This window comes from Thalia democratica, chromosome 2 (assembly GCF_965202585.1).
Source record: "Thalia democratica chromosome 2, ktThaDemo2.hap1.1, whole genome shotgun sequence".
NCBI lineage: Eukaryota > Metazoa > Chordata > Thaliacea > Salpida > Salpidae > Thalia > Thalia democratica.
This window is the reverse complement of record NC_139166.1, coordinates 17079989-17101816: the sequence shown is the minus strand read 5'-3', so window position 1 is coordinate 17101816 and position 21828 is coordinate 17079989. Positions and strand designations below refer to the sequence as shown.

General features: G+C 26.0%; 7 non-coding genes across 7 annotated transcripts; 3 read left to right on the top strand and 4 right to left on the bottom strand.

Moving 5' to 3' along the window:
- Window positions 1-2706: 2706 nt before the first annotated feature.
- Window positions 2707-2789, bottom strand: Trnal-uaa (transfer RNA leucine (anticodon UAA)). Its single transcript has one exon. It is a non-coding gene; the product is annotated as a tRNA-Leu (tRNA).
- A 4639-nt stretch (window positions 2790-7428) lies between these two features.
- Trnas-cga (transfer RNA serine (anticodon CGA)) lies at window positions 7429-7510 on the bottom strand. The gene has a single exon. It is a non-coding gene; the product is annotated as a tRNA-Ser (tRNA).
- Window positions 7511-7895: 385 nt separating this feature from the next.
- Window positions 7896-7968, bottom strand: Trnak-uuu (transfer RNA lysine (anticodon UUU)). The gene has a single exon. It is a non-coding gene; the product is annotated as a tRNA-Lys (tRNA).
- Window positions 7969-10982: 3014 nt separating this feature from the next.
- Window positions 10983-11054, top strand: Trnag-ucc (transfer RNA glycine (anticodon UCC)). Its single transcript has one exon. It is a non-coding gene; the product is annotated as a tRNA-Gly (tRNA).
- Window positions 11055-12246: 1192 nt separating this feature from the next.
- Window positions 12247-12318, top strand: Trnam-cau (transfer RNA methionine (anticodon CAU)). Its single transcript has one exon. It is a non-coding gene; the product is annotated as a tRNA-Met (tRNA).
- A 1178-nt stretch (window positions 12319-13496) lies between these two features.
- Trnae-cuc (transfer RNA glutamic acid (anticodon CUC)) lies at window positions 13497-13568 on the top strand. Its single transcript has one exon. It is a non-coding gene; the product is annotated as a tRNA-Glu (tRNA).
- Window positions 13569-20182: 6614 nt separating this feature from the next.
- Trnae-cuc (transfer RNA glutamic acid (anticodon CUC)) lies at window positions 20183-20254 on the bottom strand. Its single transcript has one exon. It is a non-coding gene; the product is annotated as a tRNA-Glu (tRNA).
- Between the last annotated feature and the right edge of the window lie 1574 nt (window positions 20255-21828).

The following is a 21828-nucleotide window of genomic DNA, read 5'->3' as shown; positions in this document are numbered from 1 at the left end:
CAATGTATTGAACGTTGTACAGCAAAAGACAATGCTGAAGTTACTGATCAATGCCATCAAATGGTTGCTTCATGTGAAAACATGATAAACCGTTTGTAGATAGATGGCTATAGGTTTTTCGGTTGTGACTGACTGATGAGTCCTAATAAGGACGAATCCGTTTTCAGTTTACCGAAAGCATATGGTCTGATGATCTTTGAAAGCTTATGAACATATTCAATAGTACAAAGTAAAAAATGCTGCACAATACAATTGTGTTGTTTAAGTTAAAAATTTGACTTTAAATATACTTAGCAAATTATTAGCCTAAATGAAACTTATATTGATATATAGAAGTAATTGCTACAAGATTGGTTTTAATTTAAATTAAATTAGCTGAAGGTCTACCCTTAGAAATATTTAAAACTAGACTTATATGTTTTAACATTTGAATCTCACTTAGCTATAAATATACATTTTTTCGTTTTTAACAATATTGTTTCAAAAAATTTAGAAGTTTTACTATTATACTGACAACTAGGAAATGAAAAAAATGTTTAAATAATTTGAAAGGTTTTTAAGTTTTCAATCATGTAGTATTTTTAAGAGTGCAAACTTTGTTAGAACAAACGTTCTCTGTTTAATTAATTTAGAATTTTGGTATTAATGTAAAATATATACTTATGAGCTTTGACAAAATATTTCAACTTTTTACTAGCTAGCAAAACATAAATGTACAACTATGTGACAAAAGAGAAATATTTAATTAATTGAAAGTTGTTGTAAACATCAAATAGTACTCAAACTAGTATTAATTTTAATCAAAAGATGACTTAGCTTATAAAACTTGAAACTTTATTTATATTACAATCAGTAAAACTTTTTAGTTTAACTTTTAGGACAAGCTTACAAGCTTAAAGTGACTATTGAGTTTTAGTTATTTATTTATTGTCATACTTTGTTTAGTTGTAGTATAGTGATATGTTAATTTATTACTTATCCACGACTTAAATCAGTTTATAAACTCAAATAACAAATTTTCATTACCTAGAAAATTTTATAATATATTTAGCAGTTTATTTCTACAATTAGTTTTATCATTTATAAACACCTCAATTTATTTTCTCAGTCATCATTTAATCAAAACATACTTAGATTTGAAATATTTATTTTAATAAAATCATAAACTTAATATTCTTTGGTCACACGTATGGATACATACAAATAAAAACAAAAGCAATTACAAAATAAAATGCACGACTTGAAATAAACATTTTTTACAAATAAACATCAAGTTTATAGCCATAAGCGTTAAACCACGTGAGAGTTTACCGCTTAAACTAGCAGATAAACTTTGTATAATTCTGCTAGCGAGCGAAAACGCGTTGAAAAGTTTGCAACGCATTATTATATAGATCATTTTGTCGAGCTAACGGCAAAAAATTAACGCTTGAACGCACATATGCTAGCATTTGACTGCAGTACAGAACTAGCTGCATTTTTATTTAAGATTATATACAGTAATTTCTCCATTTCAATACAAGCATCGATGGTGTAACGGTTAGCTTTGGTGCCTTCCAAGCACTAGTTACGGTTTCGACTTCCGGTGGACATGTATTTAACATAATATAATCTTAATGAGATAAAACAGTAAGTAAGGATCAACGAAAAAAAAAGTGTTTTAAGTAGTGTTCGATAGTTTAGTTGTTAAACTCATTAAAAAATAAGTTATAAATCAATAAACCTAAAACATACACAAAAGAGTGATTGTTTTTATTTAAGTATTATAAACTGAATTAAAATTACTATATTTAAAAAGTTTATTTATTTAGTTTTGTAAAATCAAAAACTTCAAGATAATCTACAGAACTCTGTTTGAATTCTAATTGAGATAAAAAAAATATTTTTGAGTAAGATCTACAGTTTGAAAATCCGCTTTGCGGTGAAATATTGTAATTGTTTTTCTTTAAAATAATAAATTATTAATTATAAAGATTTTAAATCTATACATTTTTTTTTTAATTTAACTATATACTATCAATTTTTTGTCGATTGTTGCATAGTTTGTAATTTCAATACGTTTTTTGCAGCAAAACAGTTTGAAAATCTGTTTTACGATAAAACTGAGTAGCTTTAATTTTTTTAATAAATTCTAAAATTTTAAAGTTTTAATATTTTTTGAATTGTTTCTTGTCATAAATTAATTTTAACCAAGTATTCAATAATTAAAAAAATTTACTCACTAGATGTTATGTTTCTATCAATTAACTTTAATTGTTTTTGTGTATAATTGAGTTCTAAAGTTAAGCTAAGAAATATTTAAGTAAATAAAATGAAAAAAGTATAGTTTTTTTATACAGTTTGTCGACGTTTGTATATATAATATAATGCTAATTATAACTTACACAATCGTACGTTTTTGTATTTAGGTTGCAAATAGTTTTTTTTTTACTTTTGCTGAAAGTAACAAAATAATTTATTATATTTACTAGAAAATAAAGTACTGGACAGGAAAAGATGTTATCAAACTGTAATTAATAATTAATTACTTAAAAACTTTCTCAACTAAACATAAAAACTACAAGCTTCTAAAACTATGAACTTATAAAGTAATTTTTAAACACTTAAGTTAAATAAATAATGTTTATAAGGCTTTTAAGCCGAATCTTTTTTTAGTTCAAAACTTACAGTTATAAAAAGAAAAATAATAATACTACACGTAAAAAGTACTGGGTGTGGGGTTCGAACCCACGCGGACAATCGTCCATTGGAACTTAAGTCCAACGCCTTAACCACTCGGCCAACCCAGTAGTCGAAGTTTAACTGAGTATTTAAATTATATACTACATTATACGTAGCTTTTTTGAATTATAACAAGTAGATTTAAATTGATGAAACTAGCAATTTTTTTGGTAAACTGTACTAGCATTATAATGAATTTTTAATAAGTAAATATTAATCACTGACTAATTTGTTTACTTTTTCAAAACTTTAATTAAAACATGAATGCTTAGTTTTTCAATATTCGAAAAACTAAATTATTTTCTTTGCAATTAGAAATAAAACAAAAGTCACATCAACTTAAAAAAAAATATTTGGAGAGCCAATACAAAAGTTTTTCTTACAATTAAATAAAACCATTTGAACGTATGTACAATGTTAAAAATCAATTTTAATTTATATGTGATCATAGCAATATGTATAACAAAATAAAGTTGCAAGTAAGTTTTAGTTTATATGTGATTGGTGATAAAATAACACAAAACTAGTTTACTGTTCAAAGTATACTTTACATTCAAAATAGAGTTTACATTTAAAAGTGATTTTAAACGCATGACGTCCAAAGTTAAAATTAACGTTTGATTACTATACGCTATTTACCGAATCAATTCCAACCCGATCAAATCCCACCCGAATCAAATCCAACCCGATTAATTCCCACCCGATCAAATCTAACCCAAAAATTTTTCGTTTTTTTTAATGTTGAATTTCAGTTGTATTAAAGATGTAAAACTTTGTAAAAAAAATATTTGATTATTAATGCCATGATCAAGTATCGATTTTTATAAGAGGCATTTAAGCCCACAACTTCAACTTATTAGTATCTGTATAAGTTTTTGTTCGTTCAGAAATTCTTTTGTTTACAAAGTTTATTGATAATTTGTCTGGTTATTGTTATATATTCAATTTTTCATCTCTCCATTTTCAATAATGTTGATATTTTAGTTATTTTAAAAATGTAGAACTCAACGTTAAAAAAAAGTTCTAAGTTCTTTAGTGGGATTGATTTAGTTGAATCAATTTATATATAAGGAATTTAAGCCAATAACTTAAATATTGTAGTATCTGTGTCAGCTTTCGCTTTTGTTCGTAATTAAACTCTTTTATTTCTGAAATTGGTTAATAAAATTTGTAATTATAAATCTTTGGTTAATTATCATACTACATTCTTAATGAAGATAAATTTACAAAAGATAGGCCAATTTTCCTTGCCGGCCGTAATTACTTAAAAAAATCTAGTCATAAACGAACAAAAGTAGTTTAGGTCTAGAGTTTAATATAATAAGCATTAAAATAATTTTAAAATTTCAAAGTTCTTATTAAAAAAAACTATGTTGTACAGTACTATATTATTTTGTTGTTTTAAGTAGTTACAAAAACTAAAATATAATTAAGTGTCAATGTCAATTGTTTCAACTCGTACAAAAAAAAACTCATTGGACATAAATTAGTTAGCATGATAGAAAATGGTACCGATACTAAAAACTTAATTATTATTCAAACTTGATCTAGATTAAACTTTAGTAACAATGATAGCATTTTACAAGTAACAGACCAACTTTTTGTTGCTCGCAAGTCGTAATTATTTAATTATCGTAGTTATCAACAAAAAAAAAAGACATTAAACTAAAAACATGATAAAATAAGCAACAGTAAAAATTTTAGCTTAAATAAAAAAATCGTTTTTACCTTACTAATTTCATATTTCAAACGATTTTTAAAAATACAAAAAATAAAATTTTAATGTGAGTTCCAAACGTATTAAAATTTTTAATTTGTACAAGAATAAATATAATCGGGTTTGATAATATAGTGGGAATTGACCGGGTAGGAATTATGTGGATGGGAATTGATTCGGGTGGGAATTGATTCGTTTGGGAAATGATCGGGTGGGATTTGATTCGGGTGGGAAATGATTGGGTGGGATTTGATTTGGGTGGTAATTGATCCGGGTGGAAATTGATCGGGTGGGAATTGATCGGGTGGGATTTGATTCGGGTGGGAATTGATCGGGTTGGAATTGATTCGAGTGTGATTTGATTCGGGCGGGATTTGATCGGGTTGGAGTCGTGTGGGTAGGAATTGAGCGCGGGTTGGAAATGTTAGTATACCGAGAAATTAATCTTCTTTTTGCAATCTCTTCTCTTATACAATTAAGAAAGCAGTGAAGCATGCATTACTGCTACACTCCCTTAACCTGTTTTTTTTAAGTTGAAATTTGTTTCTTAGATTTTAAAATTAAAACATAATTTATGAAATTTATTATATATTAGGTTCTTTCCCCCTCTTAAAAAAACTAAAAAAATCATTTCACTGGTTAAGTTATTTTTATATTGCTATTTAAAACAATAAAATCTTTATAGAAAGTATCAAAAGACTTGAAAAAAATACTTATATACATAACATAAGTGCACATGCAAAGTTATAAGTGAATTATATATTAAAACTTTTTACAACAACTAAAACACTTAATATGTTTGTGTTAGTTCAAATTTTTATAAGTCAGTCTACTGAAGTCCACTTCTTTTCCTATCATCTTGTTGAAAAACTAACGTCTAATGTCCATACAACTTTTGTGTTTGTTACAAATAGGAAGGTAGTTGTCGCCGACTGAATGAGTCCGAACATCCGCTAAGTCAGACGATGACCTTTAGTAAAAGTTGAAGTTGGTGACGAATCGATTCATCTAATTACATCGAACTTGATGATCTTCATCAAACTTACGGCTGTGACGTCATAATAGGCTGACATGAACTAGATTGTTCGTTGTAGTTGTCCATTGATATTTTAAGATGTATTTAGTTTTATATTTTTTAAAATAAATGTTATATTTAGTCACTCAAGATTAAAAGACTATTTAAATGCTTTAACTTTTAAAAGTTTTCAATAATTAAAACAAGTGTTTTACTAATAATATTAAGAAAGAAACTTTGTTTTCGTAAAGTAACTTTTATTAAGTGTAATGTTTCGGAAACAGTTAAATTGTAATAATATTATCACAAAACTATTAAGTTTTTAAATAAACCCCAAATGAAAGAAATAATTTAAATTCGTAAACAAATAGAGGAAGGAGATGTTTTGAAATATGTTTAAAATAATCAATTACTCCTTTTCGCTACACAATTTAAAAACAAATGGCTTGAAAAAGCTTTAAGGAAATAACAATCACATTTCGTAAATAAATAACAATTTTGTTTTTAAAACAATTGTTAAAATTAACTATGAGAGTTACTCCTATAAACATTTTTAAAGTATTTATCAAATATCTGCATAGATAAAAATTATTTTAATTTCTAAGATAATATTTTAAAATCATCTTAAAATAGCCAAAACGAAATTAAGTGTTACTTTTAAGTGAATGAAAATAACGTCATAAGAAATGTGCAAAACTTAACTCCCTTTACACAAGTACATTAAGTTTCAGTGAAAAATCAGCTGTAAATGCTTATTTGCTAAAACATACATTTGTTTAAAGACTACTTAAGAAGCTTTTTTTTAACAAAATAAACTTTTTATTTCAATCTTCACAATAACACACTGACGTTTAGTAGCTAGTTTTAAAAAATTTAACAATTACGAGTTATTTTAATGTAAAAACAAATTGAACAGTTTTTCAACAAATATTTTTCTACTTTCCTTATTAAAATGCTTTTTTTTAGAAGCAATAAAATGTGCTTAAATGATTTGCTAGTACATTAGCTGCTTCTTTAGACTATTCATTTATTCTTAACCTCTAGTATAGAGTATTTGCTAAAAATTTTAAGAAATATCACTTTCTTTTTGACTAAACTTAGTTTTTTAAATCGAAATTTTGCGGTATCATTACACATAGCAACTTATTCGCAACATAAATTCAAAGAATTACTTGCTCATAACTTATAAGAAAGTTTTTTGCTGTCTGCAGTTGTTTAAAATAATCTTTTTCATAAGATAGATTTTAATTTTCTTACACAAAGGTAAATATAAGAATGGCTACAGATTCAGTATATCCACGATATAAACATTTGTAGCTTACTTTGAGCAAAATGCGAAACATTAGTTAGAAGCTTTTTGTAGATGTTGAGAGTAAAAGTCAACAAGAATCCTATTCATCGGGCTCATTTTTTGCTGCTAAATGTTTTCGTGGTTTAAAAAGTTCCTCCCTATACTTTTATAAAAAAACAATTGCAATGTGCACTTTTTCGTGTGTTGGCGTCTTAGATAAACTGCATTTTTTGTTTAAAATTGTGCACTTTGGCACTTGAAAAAAATATAAAGAAGGTAAATGATAATAACCACGAAAACAAGAAAAAAATAAGTATTTCTTAATCTTGAATAAACAACACTTTGGTTACGCAGTTTTTGTATACGTTTAACACATTAAATAATTTTAAAGCCGAATTTTTTTAATAAACACTAAGTAGTTTTTACAAAGAAGATATTTAAGAGAAAAAGTCAAATTTTGTAGAAATAATTTTTTGGAGGTCGTCGTGACTTTTAAAACTCTATTTAAAAAATTTCTGAAATCTTTTTAGACTCAAGTTTGTATATAAGTTAAGTGAAAAGTCATCCCACTTTAAAATACTAAAATGATTAATGATAAAAATCTGTACATCTTCTATTAATTAAAAAGGTGACTTCTGTATTTGTATAAATTATATACTACAGCAATTCAAGAACAAAATAATTCGCTGCGAGCAGGATTTAAATCTGAGCGGGCAATGCCCATTAGATTTCGAGTCCAACGCCTTAACCACTCGGCCATCGCAGCTCCCGTTGGAAATATACTTTTCTTGTTTATATAGTTAAGTAGTTGCCAATACAAAACAAATCATATTAAGAAACTAAGTAAATAAGCTTTTTTAAGTATATATAGTTTATAGTTACAAAAGACTAAACTTTTCAAAAATTTGTTATTTAAATGTTATTTAGTTATGTTTTAGTTTTGTTATTTAGTTCTTATATCCAACAATAACTACCAATAAATTTATATCAATACTAATTTACTCGTAATTATACTCAACAAAGTATATTCTTCGTAAGTAGATGAAAAATGATTAATTTAAAAAATAAACAATGCATAGGCAAACATAACTATTTTTTTTTAAATTGAGATGATAAAATTAAATAATTTTCTAAAAAATAGTTCATAAAGGAGCCTGACAGGGGACTTGAACCCCTGACCGTTGGATTAAAAGTCCAACGCTCTACCGACTGAGCTAGCCAGGCTCACGTCGACACTGAAATTATAGCGTTTATAATTAAAATCGTTATACATTGTGACGTAGTAATTCAAACTTTGTGACGTAGTTATTGAAACTAAAGTTGCAAAATGAAAATACTTTTCAAATTTTTTATTTAGTATTTAGGCTGTTACAAATTAATGGTAATACAAAATTGTTAGTAATCTTTGAATTAGGAATTGTAGTAATACTACTACTATTACTTTTTATTAATAGTACTATTACTAATTATCTTTATATTTTAATTTATATAAGTTAAGTTTAGTTCTGGTAGAAAATTGTACAATAGGTTATTTATCTGTTCAAGTGTGAAACTATTTCTGCTGTTCAAAAAAGAAAAATAACACTTTTAGCAGAAAATACTTTCCAGTTTTATTTAAATGTTTAATTCAAAGAAATCATTAAATAAGTTTAAATAAAAATATTTCACACGGAAATCAATAATATAGGGAAAAAAAAACATTATTTTAAGTACCAAAACAAAATACAGTTTCATTGCGAAATTATGTTCTTCCGAGACTTGAACTCGGATCACAGAATTCAGAGTTCTGATAACTAACCATTATACCATAGGATCGCACGTTATTATTATATTTTTTGTGAATTTATAGCTACAAACACTTACACGGTGCGTCACCTTGGCACGGTGCGTCACTTTGGCACGGAGGGTCACTTTGGCACGGCGACAAAACGACACGGTGCGTCACTTTGGCACGGAGGGTCACTTTGGCACAGCGACAAAATGACACGGTGCGTCACTTTGGCACAGCGACAAAATGACACAGTGCGTCACTTTGGCACGGAGGGTCACTTTGGCACGGCGACAAAACGACACGGTGCGTCACTTTGGCACGGAGGGTCACCTTAGCACAGCGACAAAATAACACGGTGGTTAATAAGGGAGAGAACGATTTGTTGTGAAACTTCATTGGTATGGCCAACGATCTTATTTTTCTAGGAAATTTTTCGGTTTCCTCTCTTCTAACCGGTTTTGTAGAAATAGCAACAATCACATTTGTTAACTTTAAAAACAAAGACCGTAGGATTTTTTGATTGTGACTTCATAAAATAAAGTGAAACACGTAATGTTTATACCTTCTATTGTCCATCGTCGTACTTATAAACAACATACTCATTTTTAAGCAGTAGCAAGGTGTTAGATGTGCTTAATAAACAAAAAATAGTTGGTTGTATCAAACAACGTTCACAAAGATGCAAAAACAGCAACTTTTTTAACAAAATACGACTGCCAAAATTAAAGGGAATTTATTTTTGATTTCTTTCGAATGGAAAAACTTAAATACAGTTTAGTACTAGAACTTGAAACGAGTAATAAAAATTAGAAAATGACTTGCCATTTTACGACTAGAAAGATAAAAACTCATATAAACATGTTTTTTAAACTTCAGCAATATTCTGATTTAAAAAATACAATCTACATTTTAGATCAATAATTCAGCACATCAATTCAATAAACTAGTAGATGTAAATACAGAGGAAAGTTTGTTTTATAAACTAAAACTCAGACGTTAGCGAAAACAACTTTTCTGCTGTTGTAATTCTAAATTCTAATGCGGTTTTTATTTTACATTTTTATGCTTAAAAAAATAATACTTGCGCTCTTTTGGCGACTTAATAGGTTGCAATTTTGAACTAAAATACTGCATTCCCTGACGACCTACGTTAGTAGCAACATCTTCAAAAAATCATTATGCACTTGACTTAAAAGATCGAAATTTTGCGCCTCTACGCGACTTATGTTAGTTGCAACATATATTGTGCACTTATAAGTATAAACATAATCCTCTTTCGCAAATAAAATTGTGCACCTAAGCACTAAAAATGCAGAGATAAAAGTATAAGTACAAATAACCGCATATAAATTAGTTTTTTAGCAAAACATTCCCTACATCAAGCATCTCTTTAAATAAAACTCAATAAACCACTAATACACACTTGTAATACAATTGTAGACTTGCTTTAAGAAAATACAATGTTTCTCACTTTTATTTAAGTAAAACTTCGCAAAATAAAACATTATTGCAATTGACATTGTCAAGATTTTAAACTCGTTAAAAAGTTGATTAGTAATTATTTAAATTATTTTCTCGCTCCGTTTATTAACGGATTAGGCGTCTGATTCCTATTAGAATATTCCTAAAGCTCAGGCAACTCGTGGTCTCTAATGTCTCAATACAGATATTGGAGACCACGGGTTGCCCATGATAATTAGGTAAATAGAGCGTCGCTTTCACCAATTACTTCCAATTGCCCCATACTTTCAAAATGTTGTCTATTTTATATCAAAATTTTTTTTTTTCATCAGAAAGAACTTAACTCCTAATTAATAAACAATATTGTTTTAAGATTTTAGAAAAAATTTTTAGAAATTCTAGAAAATGTATTTATTTTTACAAAAAACTCCGTTTTTATTCGCAAGATTAAAAATAGAAAATTAAATATTATTTTCATAACAGAGTTAAGACAAGACCAAGTTTTTTAAAAGTTTGTAATAAAACTCAAGAATATAAAGTAACAGAAAAGGTTAAGTAGCAAATTAAAATCTGCTTTTACTGTATTATTATGAAATTTACTTACTGATTTTGTATTAAATATAAATGCTAAAGCTTAAATTTGTAAATTGTATTTTAAAATTAAAAAAAGTTAGTTTTGAAATTTATTAAACTAAGTTAAATGTACGCTTATTGTGTTAAAGTTTGATTTATAAAAATTTCTATATAAAAAACATTTCAGCTGTTTAAGTTTTTATCTTATGTAGCTGGTTTACATTTCAGTATGTAGTAACCTTAACTGCTTAAAAAAAAATCTTATAGTTGTTATGAAAATTAGGTAAATAAAAAGGCAACAAATTAGCTAAGTTTTAAAACACTGTTTAAATAGACCAATTCAAAAGATAAATACAAAACAATACTTTTGCATGTTCAGTTTACTAATAGTTACGCTTGCGTTTATAAACTTTTTATTCAACTATTTCTATAAGCGTCGATGGTGTAACGGGTAGTATTGGTGCCTTCCAAGCACTAGCTCCGGGTTCGACTCCCGGTCGACGCACTTTTGCTTTTGTTTTTAATGGACTATTTCAAATGATAACTACTTTATCTTTTTTTAATTAGTGAATACAACTTCGAAAAATTTCAAACATAAAACTTTAGTATTATTATTTTACTCCATTTTATAAAGATCTTGTTTTAGGCCTAAAACTTTTTCAATATAGTTTCTTATGGTTTAGATTTAGATAGTTTTAACTTATTAATCAAAACATTTCTAACATTGAAAAGATATTTTAAAATATACAAACTAGAAATAAGCTTTAGTGGTTAATGTTTAAAGTTGTAACTTAGTTACTAAAGTTATAGATATTTGCAATTTATTTTAGTAATCAAGTAAATTAACTGACAAAACGCTAATGTTGTTTTCAAAACTTAAAAAACTTAAAAAAAAAGAAAAAAGTTTAACTGGTTTACTGAAATCACAAGTTTAAATGTGTATTAGGCTAATACAGTAAGATAAAGCTAAAATTTTAAACTCAATTATGGTATAAAAGTTGTAATTATCCTTTTTTTAAGCACATAATTATAAGTTTTTTAACCCTTAATAGTACTTTGCAATCAGTACTTATTATAACATATACATGAAAACATTTATTTGTATGAATTAAAACTAACAAAAAGTTTACAACACTTGAATTAGTTCAGTTGATTAGCAAAGTTAAAAGCTTATTTATCATTTAGTAACAACATTAATTTTTATGATGTTTACTGCTGTTTAAAATTAGAAAAACCTCTCAGTTTCATTAAAAAAAGGTAAAGTTTTATTTAAGATTAAATTTTTTTTTGTATAACGTAAGCTGAAATATATTTTGGCTGTTTTCAAAGAGTAAAAAACAAGAATAAAAATAAAATATTATATAGATGTATGATATTAGATAGTTAAAAATCAACTTCAGTTTAGGAAACTGATAAATATATAAAAATAAAATAGCTTTTGGTCATAACATGTTGCAATTTAAGTTATTTTGAATTTTACCATAAAAATAATAAACATAAAGCTTAAAAAGCTTTATAACAAACAAAAAATTTAAGCTCAAACAGTTTTACAACATAAGTTTAAATTAAAGTTTTTATAGCAAGGCAAATGAGTAAACTTTAAGTAAGTTTAATTGCATCAACAAAAGTATATAAGTAAGCATTAAGCTTAGAGCAAATCTTCAAGTATACATACGCTATATGCAGCAGTTACAAACAGCAGAGTGGCGCAGCGGAAGCGTGCTGGGCCCATAACCCAGAGGTCGATGGATCGAAACCATCCTCTGCTACCCTCTCGCTGTAATCGTATAGAGGTTAGTACTTCACGTTGTGGCCGTGACAACCCAGGTTCGAATCCTGGTTACAGCATTTTTTGTTACTGCAATATATAATTTTATTATTATTAGTTTATACGAATATATATATAATAAATTTGGTCAACTTAAGAAAAAATTATAATAATAATATTTATTTACATAGTTATGAGACTTATTCAAAAGATTTCAATTTATCATAGTTTTATAAGTATAATATGTTTTGGTTTTAAGAAAACAAATAGAGAATGAAATAAATAACAAATAGAATTTTTCTATTTGAATAAGATTTATTTAAGCACTGAAGAGGTCTTTGACCGAAACTTAGTTTGTAAAATAAATTTTTGAAAGAATAAATATATAGTTTTATAAGTAATAAAAAGCTCTTGTCTTAAAAAATAGTTTTAGATTAAAACTCTGCTTCACTTTAACTCCTTATATTATATTTGCTTTAACATATTTTGTTATAGAAAATATTTTTGTATCTTTAAAACGCTTTTTCATAAATAGCATACATAAGTTAGCTTAAAATAATAACAAAGAGCATAAAGGTTTACCACATACATGATTTAGTAGTTTTGATTACTAATATATGCACTAAAGTTTAAATGTAATCAACAGTAATATGTTATATTTTTTCGAATTGTATAAAGGTAGATCATGTTTTAGTTTAAATAGTTTTCTAGTTGAAGAGAGTGATTTTTTAAAGTAGATTATTAATATGTGTTTTACTCTAGCTAAATAAAATAAAACGTTACTATGCAAACAAACATTATTTGAAAAGCAAGTTTAAATGTTTCAGAAAAATTAAGTAATACACAAAGTTTAAGACAATTCAAAACACAAATACAGTATTTCAATTATTGAGCATAATAGAGTAATAATGAAATAAAAACTTTTACACATTAAATATGTATTAGACAGTGAAAGTGGTTAGAACTTCAAAAACTTTATCTTGATGTATTTGAGAAAAGTTTAATTATATTAAACAAAAGTTCTTTAGAAGCCATTTAAATAAAAATAATCTTTGCTAAAATGTTTTAATTAAAGCTTATTTTTTCAGTTCAAAGTATCGTATAAAACAATTCACTTAAAACACTCTGCATGCAAAAAAACATAGGAATATAAACGTGAAAAGTTGTTTGTAGACGTCCTCCCAGGTGGTCTAGTGGTTAGGATTCGTGGCTCTCACCCACGCGGCCCGGGTTCGATTCCCGGTCTGGGAACATTTTTTAATATGTTGAAATAGCCTAAGTTTAAAATTAATTTCTTTAATATTTTCTACCTTATAATGAAAACTTGTGAACTTAATTATAAAAGTTGCGGATGCTTTCGTTAACATATTTCATTAAGAACTTTAATATAGCGGTTCATTAATTACTACGTGACTAATTGGACTTATGTGAACGCAAAAAATATATACTTAAACTGTTCTGAGCAGTATAGAATTTCAAAAAAGAAGACAGTAATACTTAAACAAATTAGACAATTTAAAATAGTGACTTATGTTTTACTATTTTAAGCACAAAGTTTAAGAAAATTAAAAAAATCTAAACTAGGAATTATGACATGCAGATTGTGCTAAAAAGAAGCTTTATTAATACTAAAATATGGTACAAATTGCATCAACAAAAGAACGGAATTAATGAACTCATGCAGACACAGAAACAAATTTTTAATAATAAACTGGAAAGCAGACAAAACTTAAACCAAAGTATATTTATAGTACTAAATAGGTTATTTTTCTTGATATTTTTATTGATTTTTTGTTGACAATTGGCTTATATTAAAAAAAAAGTTTTTTTACATAGTTCTTAATTAAACTAAGATAAAATTTTAGACTTTTTTTAAATAGTTCTTAAATCCGTTTAAATTTTTACTGTTATGTTAACTTAACACAAATTAGATTTTGAAATCTTCAGTGACTTAGAGTTTTATTAATATTTTGTTGACTATTGACTTAAAATCCCAATTTTAGACAATTCTTAATTTCATTTAGATAAATTTCAAGGTATAAATATTAAATAAATAAAAAAATAAAAAAACTCTGAACTAAGTTTTTTCTTTGACTCATTATATTAATATTAATTCAATTCGTTTAAAGAAAAACTAGTACTAATTTTACCTAAATATACTCTGACATACTTGAATTTTCAAATATGCAACATTTTAGATTTTGTTATGTTTATATTCTTCACGCATGAATAAGTTTTTAAATAACAGTATAAATAACTAACATTGTTACATGCAGTTTAATATTTTATTTTTTGCTTGAAAAGGTCGCAATCTCTTGCCACCGAAACCGGTCGCGATTAAAATATACAATTTGCATAAATCTATTTGAAAGACATTACTATAAACACAAGTGAACAAGCTCATGTTTTATAGTAATTGACATATTGATATTAAAATTTCAAAGTAATTGGTACTTAAATAAAACATTTATGATAGTCTAAAACAGTGGTCGTCAAGGTGTACACTAAATTTATTTTGGGGTGCACGAAACTTTTAGGGTACACAAAACTAATTTAGGGATACACAAAATTTTTAGACTACAAAAAAATCCAGTTTTTATTATAATATTTATTTAGTTTAAGGGACATAAAAGTATTAAATAAAACATTTTAAGAGTACTGTACTGGTATTTATTAAATAATTGCAGAGATGTGTTCAATTAATAAGTATGTAAGATATAACCATATAAATAAAATATCATTGTGCAAACAAGGTAAACCAAATAGAAAGGTTCATTAAAAACAGGATTAAATGATAAATTAGTGTTTTAGTTGTTAAAAGGTTTGCATGTAAATATAAGCTGAGTTAACACTTTAAAGGAAAAATGCATTGGTAAAAGTTTTTACGTAGTGACACCACTAGTAGCATTTATTAAAATCATGTCTTGGGGTTCACCGATTTTATTTTTTGCATTTTGGTGTACACAGACTTTGATTAGCTTGACTTTAAAACTGTACGGTTTAAAAATACTAAAAAGTAGTTCTACTTGCAGCCACCATAGCTCAGTGGCAGAGTGCTGGTCTTATAAACCAACAGTCGACAGTTCAATCCTCTCTGGCGGAATGTTTAGTGCCTTGTATTTAACTATTATCATTTACTCATCATGTTTTTCAAACTTGCATTTTGTTTGTAAAGTTTTTTTTTTCTTCATTGATTTTATTTTTAAGTATTTATGGTTATACTTTTAAATTTTTTCAAAATGTTGTTCATGCAAGTGTAAAATATTTTCCAGATGGTCTTAATTATTGGTTTATTGAACAAAAACGAAAAATTGCTCAAATTTTTTTGGTTCAAGGACCTGGATACGCAAAAAAACCTCTCGGTAATCGAGTCGCATACCCAACTTAATCAAAGTTATAATAATCTACAAATTAAAAAATTTTAGTGTCTAAATTTAAATTCTAAAACGAAAATCTCTATCTAAAATAAGAATATTAAACTTCACAAAATTAAATATTTTTCAAAAAAAAATATATCAAAAAAAACAATTTATATACACACATGTATCTAACATTATAGACATATTAAATTTATTTTGAACTTTACGTCAAAAGGTAGATTTTATATCTGAAATGATTTTAATTTTAAAATTCATCAATAGTTCAAGCAAATATTTTAAGATTTTATATGATTTAAAAACGAGAAAAAAAAATTAAAAATTTGAAATTTTTCTCTTTTTTAAAAGTATGCTTAAGAATTTAGACTCTATTATCAACTTATTTCAATTTATTAAAAAACAAGCAAAAATAAATTAAAGCTATAACGTTAAAAAAATTAATAAATAACAGTGTATATATAAAATAATACTGCAGTATTCAAAAAATGTTTAAGCTCGTGTTTTATAGTAATTGACATATTGATATTAAAATTTCAAAGTAGTTTTTATTTAGATTAAAAATTTAAGATAGTCTTAAGTAAGATAAGTAGTAGATAAGTAGTAAGATAAAACAATTTTCAAATCTAATTTCATATCAAGTAGAGTTATGTAATTTTACTGTAGTTGTAAAAAATAAATACTTATTTTATATATTAAAAATTTTTTTTTCAAAATTACTAATTTTAACAAAATGGTTAGTTTACTGAATTATTCAAAATATGCTCGAAAACTTCATATTAAAGCAGGGGTCGGCAAACTGCGGCCCGCGGGCCAATTGCGGCCCGCGAATGGTAAATCTGCGGCCCGCGAGCACGTTATTTTTTTTGAATGGAATGCGGCCCGCGAAAGAAAATTTTGTGGCCCGCGAGCATGTAAAAGTGGCCCGCTGAGCAAAAATATGTTTAAAGTTAATTTTTTTGGGTAACTCGATTTAATTTGATTAGTTTGGTTTTAAGTCTTTGTATAACATTTAAAAATAATTAGAAGAAATTACTGCTTTAGTTTAAAAAAGTGAAAAAGACAGATTAGCATTCTAACAGAATATTTTTCTGAGTTTCATAATAACTTCTATTTACAACAGCAAGTTTTTATCTGAAAAAAGAGTGCTTGAATTTAATAAGTTAGTTATATTATACCTATTTATCAAATAAACTAAATGCAAATGTTTTCCATTTTGTACAAAAGTGATGCACAGTAATTAACTAAAGTGTCATTTCTTTATAGCTTAGATATTCTTTCCAATATTTTTATACCTAAGTTTCTTTTATATATTTTTTATTTGTAAATGTTATGTTTTAGTGTAAAAACATTTAAAATAACATAGTAATAAGGAAAAAAGGTTTATTTAAGTTTTATTTTGACACATTTTAATTTTTTAGAAGTTTTCTTTGCACTTAAACTAATTTATATGCACACCAATTTAAAAAATGCTCATATTTTAAACCACTTTTTGTAAATACTTTAGTTAGTTTAAGTTTAGTTTATGCATAATTTTCTAAGTTTGTTTTTTCTACATGTAATATCTAAATTTTTACAGACACAATTAAAACAATATATATGACATAAACTAATATAGTTTTTGTTAGGTATACATTTTCATTTTTCAAACATTGATTTTGTCAAACTAAGTTAACTTTTATGCTTTGCATATCAATAAACACATTTGCTGTTTTTTGGAGCTACCTGTTTAATATAAACTAGACTTAGGGATAGTTTATAAACATTGACACACACTCAGACTATCACTATTTGATGACTTCAAATCTCAGGCCAACTAAGTCATTTTATAAGTTTTTGGCTAGAACTGTTTTTTGTATACAAAAATATCAGGAATGTTTTTGTTAATTCAGGCTGGCTTTTTTGCTTAAAAGAGTGGCAAATTAAACTTATGATGTAAGTTTTGCTCTACCCAAAGTGTTAGTTTCACTTATAATATATGTTATAATATATTAAGTTCAAGCTTTGAAATTGAAAATTTATGTTTAAAAATTTTCGAAAAAAAATTGAATTTGAGAACTTTTGAAAAAGCCTGGAGTTTCAAACAATTTTTACATGTAAAGTAGTGAAATTTCGATTTGACACAAAAAATTTAGCAAATAAACATTTCTTTATTTAAAAATATACTAAAGTAGCTTAACAGTGTTTTTTGATATTGATATACTTTATAAGACACTTTTAAAACTTTAATTAAACTTTATACTAAAAATAAAAGAAGGAATTGTACTTCTAAAAACTTTTGGTGCATGGCACTTTTACTTGTAAAATTTCACCGATTGTTGTGCTTCGTGTTTGAACTAAACCAAGAAGTTATACTAAAGTGTCAAAGTTAAAAAAATATCTCTAATAAAAATTCTCAAATGAGCAATAGTTTTTCTATCAGTGCTCTCATCTTAACATATTGATTAAAGTCATAATTTGATTTATGTAACTTTATAACATTAATGCATTTCCTAAATAGGACTTTTTGTTGTCATTGAAGAAATAAACAAAAGTTTTTCATTACTGCCAACAAAAATTCTTTAAAAAAGTTTTCAATTATAAACTGTATCTCATTATTAATAATAAACTTTGTTACTTTATAACTTGCCTTAACAACTTTTTTCTGATATTTCTGTAGTTACTGAAGGTAATCATGTGCTTTGTTGGAACTGACTGGTGATTTTTTTTTATCGTTTCTCGCAATAACTCCTAACTAATGTTTTTTTTTTGTTGCTCGTCTTTTATTTTACAACTAATATTTTTAAATTCTTATTGCAGATAAAGAATTGCTGTAATGCTTAATAAAAAAGAGGTTTTTCTCTTCGCTAATGACTCAATTAAGTTTTATACTTTTGTTAAAAATGTTTAAGAAAGTTAATTGTCCATTCCAATTGACTTATATTTTTTTGACATGTAATTTGTTTACTGTTAATAACTTTCGTTATTTCTTTATGTTGTGAACTTTGTTTTAACTGGGTTGCTACACAAACAGGCTATTTTAAAAGCTTGAAAACTCAGATGTGTGTGAAACTTTTACTTCAAACACTTTAAATAAATCTTAGAATTCCCAGAATAGTTTTTATGACTGTAGTGTAGTTTACTAATTGTAGTTTTTTCTTGTTTTTTTACACTTTGTGTACTTTTTAATGATGATGATATTGTTACTAGGTACTTAAGCTTGATTTACAACGATTTATCACCTTTTTCAACTTTTAATTAACTTAGGCTGGTTTGATACAACTCAGACATTTTTGCTTCTTCAGAGACAACCATGTAAAAGACTAGCTACTAAAAAGATATTTTATTTAAGTATTCGAGAATTAATTATGTTAAAGAATTTGTTCTAGCTTTCTATAATACAAACAGGTATTAATTTTATTAAGTTAACTAATTACTAAATTTTTTAATGAATGTAAACTATTTAACACGCAAAAACTTTTTTTTGAAGTAAATATTCTTAGAAATATGAAAATAGGGGTTGATAATATAACAAAAATATAAAAGTAACTAATAAATTGCCTTTCAAGTTTGGTTTTCATAGAGAGTTAAATTGTATGTAAAATTACAAAAGTATTAAATTTGACTTAGTAAGTGCTTATGAAAGTACATAGTTTATTAACACTTAAGTATATTAGTCGATGTAAATTTTATTCTAATTTAATTTAATTTAATTTAAATAGTCATTTTATGTAGAGCTAAAAGTTATTTAAAATGATAAGGTGAATAAAAGTAAAACTTTTTTCTTGTGTGACTAAAACTAAAACCAAAAGATTATTAAAATGTCACTAAAACTAAAACTGCGGCCCGCGAAGACTTTGTAAACTTGAAATTTGGCCCGTGACCACCAACTGCCTGCCGACCCCTGTATTAAAGCATTCAGATTTGTTTTAAATTCAGCAACTGAGTACATAATTTTATTCAAATAACGCACATGTTAAGCGAGAAAACTTTAATTTATAAACAGTATAAGTGTAAATCAAACAAGTCTTCGTGGCGCAATCGGTTAGCGCGTTCAACTGTTACTCGAAAGGTTGGTGTTTCGAGCCCACCCGAGGACGACTTTTGTTATTAACTTTTAATAAAGTGTGTTTTCCTTTACTTTTGATAATAAGACTTTTTGTTTTATTAATACTTAGCATTAAAGCTGTTTTTTTTAATTTTCTTAAACTTTGTGCTTAAAATAGTAAAACATAAGTCACTATTTTAAATTGTCTAATTTGTTTAAGTATTACTGTCTTCTTTTTTGAAATTCTATACTGCTCAGAACAGTTTAAGTATATATTTTTTGCGTTCACATAAGTCCAATTAGTCACGTAGTAATTAATGAACCGCTACATTAAAGTTCTTAATGAAATATTTAACGAAAGCATCCGCAACTTTTATAATGAAGTTTACAAGTTTTCATTATAAGGTAGAAAATATTAAAGAAATTAATTTTAAACTTAGGCTATTTCAACATATTAAAAAATGTTCCCAGACCGGGAATCGAACCCGGGCCGCGTGGGTGAGAGCCACGAATCCTAACCACTAGACCACCTGGGAGGACGTCTACAAACAACTTTTCACGTTTATATTCCTATGTTTTTTTGCATGCAGAGTGTTTTAAGTGAATTGTTTTATACGATACTTTGAACTGAAAAAAATAAGCTTTAATTAAAACATTTTAGCAAAGATTATTTTTATTTAAATGGCTTCTAAAGAACTTTTGTTTAATATAATTAAACTTTTCTCAAATACATCAAGATAAAGTTTTTGAAGTTCTAACCACTTTCACTGTCTAATACATATTTAATGTGTAAAAGTTTTTATTTCATTATTACTCTATTATGCTCAATAATTGAAATACTGTATTTGTGTTTTGAATTGTCTTAAACTTTGTGTATTACTTAATTTTTCTGAAACATTTAAACTTGCTTTTCAAATAATGTTTGTTTGCATAGTAACGTTTTATTTTATTTAGCTAGAGCAGGGGTCGGCAGGCAGTTGGTGCTCGCGGGCCAAATTTCAAGTTTCAAAAAACTTCGCGGGCCGCAGTTTTAGTTTTAGTTACATTTAAATTATCTTCTGGTTTTAGTTTTAGTCACACTTTTAGTTAACTTTTATTAAGTTTTATATTTTATTTTTACATAGACTGTTTATTAAAAATAAAAAGGATTTACATTTACATTGACTAATATATTTAATTCTTAATAAACTATGTACTATTTTTTTCAGTTAATAGTTTAACTTCATATTTACTTAACTTTTTATAAAAACCAAGCTTAAATTACTTTATGAGTGACTTTTATACATTCTTTTATGTTATCAACTAATTTTTCATATAAAAAAATGTTAATTATTGAAAATAAATTTTAAGTTTTTAAAAATTTGCACTCTTTTAAAAATTCAGTAATTAGTTTACATAATAAAAAAACATATTTGTATTGAAGAAACCTAAAACTTTTTTTTTACATAATTATTGCTCGAATTCTTTATTACTAATTAACTAGTCTTTTACATAGTTGTCACTTTAACAACTAAAAATGTTTGAGTTATATAAAACCAGTCTAAGTTTACTAAAAGTTAAAAAAGCTTAAAAATTGCTGTTAATCAAGCTTAAATAACTAACTAAAATATTATCATTATTAAAAAGTACAAATTATGTACGTAGCCTGGAATAAATTACAATAAATAAATTACAATACAATCATAAAACTATTATGAGTATTGATAGATTTACTTAAAGTACTTGAAAAAAAAAATTTCACACATACCTGAGTTTTCAACAATGTCTTAAACAGGTTTAATTTAGTCTGAGTACAAAAATTTCTAAACTAGGCATTTTTTTTTTGCAATCCTGTTTATAACAAAGTTTACAAAAAAAAACGAAGTTTATTAACAGATTAAATATAAACAAAATAATAAACGTTAATAGTCAGCTTGAATGTATATTTAAGTTTTTTAAATATTTATAACGAAAAAATGAAAAATTATTAACCCTTTAATAAAAAGAAGTTTTTTTTTCAGCATTATAAGAAATCTTTATCGCAATAAAAATTTTGCATTTATAAATAGTAAATGTGAAATATAAGACGAACTATAAAAATATAAAAACGTTGATTAGGAGTTATTGCAAG